We start from the raw sequence: 6,505 nt of genomic DNA on the forward strand, positions 1-6,505 counted from the left end.
AAACTAACGCATATAGACCGGACGAAAAGTAAACCGTTTTGAAAAGTTTAGGGGCGAAAACAAACTTTTGAAAATTTAGGGGTGAACAACGAACTTTTATGAAAGTTTATGGACGAAAATGATATTTTACCCTAATTTTTTTTTTAGAAATGATAATATGATTTATGCCATGATAATTACTCGTTTACTAAGATACTAAGATATTAATAAATTTCTTTTTAGTGTAGGCAACATTAGTTTCGATCCTTTATTTAATTATTGTTGGGTTAAGATAGATTGATCCTGGTTAATTAATTCAATTACTCAAGTTGATTAATTAGGTCAAATTACATACAAATTGTGGAGGTACCAAAAAATCACCAAATAACTAATATGTAGTGGAAAATAAATTAACACGGTAATTTGTTAAAAAATGGGGAAAACCTTTCGTAAGGCAACAACCTCACTAGGTGAATTTAAGGTCACCATACCCAAGAATTCACTAATAAATAATTAAGCAGTAACAAGTCTGAGGAATCTTACCACTACCTTAGCCTATCCCAATATACCAACCTCCAGTTGAACTTTTGCTCCAATACCCTATTGGACTTGATATTGTATGGATCCCAGTACATGACTAACTCTAGAAACTTGAATGATTGTTGTTGGTTGTAAAGTTCTTTACTTCATTAACAATGAAAATTAGGAAGCACTTGGTTACAAAGCCCTAAGGTATACAAACACGGTAGCTTTACATAGAGTATATGAGTTCTAGGTCTCTATTTTCGTACTTGATGACTTTTAAAATAAGTCTTATATATGATTAGAGTTGTGAGAAAAAAAATCCTAATTATCCAAGTCATCATGGGCTGAATTTCAAACTTGAAAATTTTGAAATCATAGATCTCGATAGATTGAGCTTGTGTTAAGCTTCACTATTAAACTTCGATAGCAGCATTTGTCGAGCTTCTGTCAAAACTTAATGAAACAGATTTTCTTCACTTGTTTCTTGGATCAACCTTCATATCTTTAATGATACCACTTAATATGTTTGAACAACATACTTCTTTATATATTAAGGACGCGTTTGGATATGAATTATAATTCTTGCTTTGCGTTTTTGTTTTTTGTTTTTTTTTATCCAGCGCAATTAGGCAAATACACAATGATTTCATTAATGAACAGTAATCGAAAAATATTTTTTTATTGTTTTCAGTTTTCAGCAAAATAAGCGGTATCCAAACACACACTAAACCCAATTTAGATTTGCCCAAATACAAATAAAGTATGTTTTGTTAAAGAATTAGTCAATTATATAGAAAATATGACCTAACAATTATTACAAGACGCTTTACTGTTTGAAAAACTCTTAAAACAGTCATAAGTTAATGATAAGTTAAAGAATTGAAATGAATAAAAAATTTAAAAAAAAACTAGAGATGAAAATGAAAATAGAGAAAAGTTATAGGTTCCAATTTGTAATTAAAATTTTATTTTATTTTATTTTTTTATGAGAAGACTTATTTCTTCTTTTACTGCCACTTACCTTTCCTAACATCTCCTCATGTCATGTACCGTATCAAAGTCTCTGCGAAGACTAGTTCTTGATTTTCTGAACCAGGTACGGAACCAAGATTCACACCTGGGGGGACCAAAGCTTAAAAAAAAAAAAATTATGAAAATAAAAACTAACATCTATTTCATATTCAACAAAATACTACATACAAAATAAGTATTTTTTAAACATTTCATATTATAAAACATATCAACAAAGTATAACATACAAAATAAGTGTTTCTTATTTTGTCCGCGATTTTTGTTTAGTCTATATTTATTTTTAAATTTTATTTTTGTAGTTAAAGGGACATGAATTTTATTTATTTATTTTTTTTATAGGTCAATATTAAAATATTTTAGAAGGAGAGAAATAAATAAATATATATATATATTTATATTTAAGGGCCAATTTTAATTTTTTTATACTATTTTTTTTAGCTTATATACATATATTAGTTTTTTTGGGGGCATGGCCCCTCTGCCCTAGTGCAGGTCCGTCGCTGTTCTGAGCTGTCTTTCTTTTTGTTTTTTGAGAAGGATTTTCTTTTTTCTTTTTTTTGAGAAACGAGAAGGATTTTCTGAACCATCATTAATTGCATTGAATTGCAATGTGTTGAAGACAATGGCTTGGAGTTATATTTATTGTTTCATTTCTTCTTTCATTCATTCTTTGGTCCCAGCCAATGCATCCCAACTCCTCACTCCTCACTCCTCACAACAAAAACAAAAGACATGGAACTAGGAAGTTGGAACAGCACAGTACAGAGTCTACTTCGTACCCGCGTTCACCTTCTGGCCAGAACTCAAATGGGTATTACACTGTCACTACATCTCACATATATGTGTCTCTTTGAATAACAGTTGAACACAATTCCAAACTTCACTGTCATATTGGAATTTGTTTTCCATCAAATTTTGGTCTTGTACTACATATTTGTTTTTCTAGTCACTTATTACTGTGTTCGTCTTATGTTCATCATAATTAGTTCAATTGGTCTTTGTCTGTTTCTGGGTATTCAACTGTTACACTGATTGATATTTGACAGTCTTTTTTATTTATTTCAGTCAGTGTGAACTCAACTTTACTCAGACTTCTTTAGCTTTTTATAATTTTTGCAGTAACCATTTTTTTAATTTAATTTTTGGTTATTTATAAAAATTCAAAGAGTGTATTAAAGTTTTCATTTCTGTTTATGGGCCTCAAATATACCAAAAGAGGTTTAAATTGAGGTTTTACTAAGTTTTAATTCAAGTTGATACTTTTAGTGACAACTGCCAAAGCAGTAGTGTTCAAGTATAGTCCTTGAAAAACCTTGTGGGGCGTTTGTATTTAGTAAATAAAGTCCTTTTTTTTATATATAATTTTTATACTAGTTATACCACTTTGTTTAGAACTTGTGAATTTTGGAATGTGATTACCAAGATTTGATCCAAGATTTTATAGAAATATTTGGGTTTTCATTCATATTTTTAATTAACCAATTATTTCTGTTTTAAATTTTGTTTATTGGGTTATCAAAACTAACATCTGTGAGCTGCAATCTTGGTTTTGCTGTACTGAAAGTCTTGATAACATTTCACAAAAAGAGGAACCGGTTAGTGATGAGAGAGCCCCTTGTTATCCACAAGTCAGGATGAAGAAGCTAGGTATAGTAGATTTCATGGAGCTTCCTTTCATGGTTCTGTCTTCAATCTGGTGTGTACTATGCGTTGGTTCCGGAATTATGAGCTTGCCTGCCACATTGAAAGTGTTGGGTCTTGTCCTTGGTGTTGCTCTGATTATAGTTGCTGCATTCTTGACTGAGGCATCGATTGAGATGTTGGTGAGATTTAGCAAGCCTGGGGCAGCACTTTCTTATGGGGATTTGATGGGTGATGCCTTTGGAGGGATTGGGAAAATATTGCTTCAAGTCTGTGTTATCATCAACAACATTGGTGTTCTTATCGTGTTTTTGATAATAATAATTGGTGTAACTTCAGTGCTTTCCTTTATCCTATATGCTTTTCCTTAATTTAGTCTTAATACACCATTATTTAGCAGCGTCTGGTAGGACTAGTAGATTACCTTACATTTTTCCTTATATCAAATATTTGTAAATTACCAAACTAATCTAGATGGTACTTCTGTTGCCCAGAGGATTTGCTTTCGGGATCCACTTCCAGTGGGGTTCATCATTCTGGTGTTCTAGAAGAGTGGTTTGGGGAACACTGGTGGACTGGATGTGCCTTTGTTCTTATTGTCTTAACTGTGGCAATATTTGTGTCATTGATATGCTTTAAGCGTATTGGTTGGTATAAGATTTAATTTCCTTGTTCATCCTTAATGATTCTACCACTAATGATATTCATTAATTTTGGCTGCAGATTCATTGAGATTTTCATCAGCCATATCATTTTCTCTGGCAGTTTTGTTCCTTATTGTTGTCATTGGAGTAACAATTTACAAATTGATAATGGGAAGCATAGAGACCCCAACACTGTTTCCAAGTGTCACTGATTTGGCATCCTTTGGTGATATCTTCACTGCTGTCCCTGTGGTTGCTTTTTGCTTATGTCTGCCACTACAATGGTAAGAAGCCAACTCTCTCCTTATGCACAAGTGATAGTACACTCGTGGCTTGTGATTTGTATCCAAATAATATGATCTGACATATGGTGGTTTTTTCCCTGGTAATGTATATGGTCTGTGTTAGGGAAAAGAAAATTAAAACAAAGCTCATATGTCCCTCATTTGTTGTTTTGGATAAAATGTCAAACATATAGGTTTATATTCTGTTCAGAAAACATATAATTTGGGGTTGAAAATAATGATTTTAGGGGTCAGGGAGTGCTCAAGGACCCTTCTTTCATGTTTTAGACTTAGGCAGAAAACATCTTGTATTTTTATCACGGTCCTGCAAAAATTTTTACATATTCCTCTGTGCATACAAAATGACTATAAAACAAAGCTTGTCCTCTGACTTCTGAGGATAACATGCATTCAACACCATTCATATGAATTCTATTAATCTAGGGTGATATATTAAAGGCAGAATGCTTGGATGATACACTAGGTCTATTGAGTTGGGAGGTCTGGTTCTGTAACCTAGCTTCTCACATCTTGGCTTTTAGCTTTCATCACATTAGTGTTGTAATAAACTTTGTTGAATATATGCAGTTCACACAATTGAGAATGAACTTGAAGATTCTCTACACATGATAGGAGTTGTACAGACTTCACTTGCTCTCTGCGTCACTGGTTACGTAATGACGGGGTTGTTTGGGTTCCTTCTCTTTGGTGATTGAACTCTTTCTGAGTTGCTTTCCAATTTTGACACTGACCTTGGTGTCCCCTACAGTTCTCTGTTTAACGATGTTGTTCGTATAAGCTACTCTGGCCATATCATACTAGTATTTCCCATGCCTTCTTTCCATTGAGGCTCAACTTGGATGGTCTCCTTTTCTCCTCAGCCAGGCCCTTGGCTTCAGACAACTTTAGATTTGCAATCATCAGCATGGGGCTTCTTGTAATTATTCTCTTGGGTGCAATATTTATACCCACCATATGGGTAGCTTTTGAGTTCACTGGAGCAACTGTTGGAGTTCTACTGGCATTCATCTTTCCTGCTTCCATAAGTCTCAAGTATGTTCATCTTTTTTCTTGAAGCTTAAATTTGTGGCAAGTTACTTTTATATATTTTCTATAGTAGAATATCTTACTTTAGGAATAAACATAACTTTGTTGCAGTATTCTATTATGTAGATGATGGGTTGGGTTTGTTTCACAATCTATAGCAATATATGTCTGGGACTCTGGGGCACTCATTTTGGGGCTAGCAATAGTGTCACTCTCTCCCTCTCCCTCTTTTGTTAAGGAAAGACTGTCAATGGCTATGCTGGAACACTTGATGGAGTTGCAAAATTTGTTTATAGTGGAGGGTATGCATTTGTATCCCTTCTTAACACACCTCAAGAAGAGAAGAGAGCTTAGGAAGGAAGACTCAACATTCATTTTTTAAATCGACGGAGAAGGCATTTCTGGAGGATTGGTAATATATACCTCTGTGTCATACGTACCATTGCAGTAGATGTGTGGGCTTCTGTTCAATACTTTCAAAAGAACCAACTTGTCTAAAAAAATTATCTCATAGACCCTTGGAGCCAGAATATTACAATGATGCTTCATTTACTGGAGTAATCTGCATGCAAACTAATAATTGCTTAGACCATGAGTACAGTTTTCTCAATCACTGTTATGACATTTTAACATTCTGTCTCTTCTCTTACTTGGGAGTTTCCAGGGACCCTCTTGGTATTGCAACAAGGAAGGACAAGATCATATCCGTCTGCATGATCATTCTTGCAGTATTCTCATATGCGATAGCCATTTACAGTGATGCATATGCTCTGTTGACGTAAGAAGGCTTGACCAAAATTTCCTTAAATTGCGATTGGTAATGAGGGTTTCTAATATATTCTTTTTTCTTACTATGGTTCTGAAAGGAGAGAAATATAATTTATACATTTTAGGTTCACTCCCTAGGTACATCATTGTATTGTTCACAGCTTATGCTGAATAATGTAATTTGTAGTTAAAACCTATGGATTGTAGATTTACATCTTACTCCGCTGCACTATCTTAGTCTACTTCACTTCCAAGAGATAAGTTTTTTCCCCTTTTTATCCCAAGTTCCTTTTCATTATCTGTCTTTGTCTGTGTTAAGGGTTGGTCTCTATTAGTTCATGAGCACTCATCATTTAGTTTTGATTTGTCGCGTGTGTGAGAGGCCCGCTCCTTATTGGCTGGAAAATTCAGATGCATATTTCTGTACTATGTCCTAATCTAATCAGGCCCATGCTTTACAGGAAATTCAATCAGATTCTTATTCTTCATTCCTTTTTCTATGTTACCCTTTCAACCAAATGAAGCTGGTGAGTAAAACCCTCAGGCAGATTATTTGTTATTCACATAGATTTGATGGGCCAAATT

At 33.8% G+C, this 6,505-nt stretch overlaps 1 pseudogene; it reads left to right on the forward strand.

Moving 5' to 3' along the window:
- Positions 1-2,039: 2,039 nt before the first annotated feature.
- Positions 2,040-6,220, forward strand: LOC142639718 (amino acid transporter AVT6A-like; annotated as a pseudogene).
- Positions 6,221-6,505: the final 285 nt, after the last annotated feature.

Source organism: Castanea sativa, chromosome 1, assembly GCF_040712315.1.
Source record: "Castanea sativa cultivar Marrone di Chiusa Pesio chromosome 1, ASM4071231v1".
Lineage (NCBI taxonomy): Eukaryota > Viridiplantae > Streptophyta > Magnoliopsida > Fagales > Fagaceae > Castanea > Castanea sativa.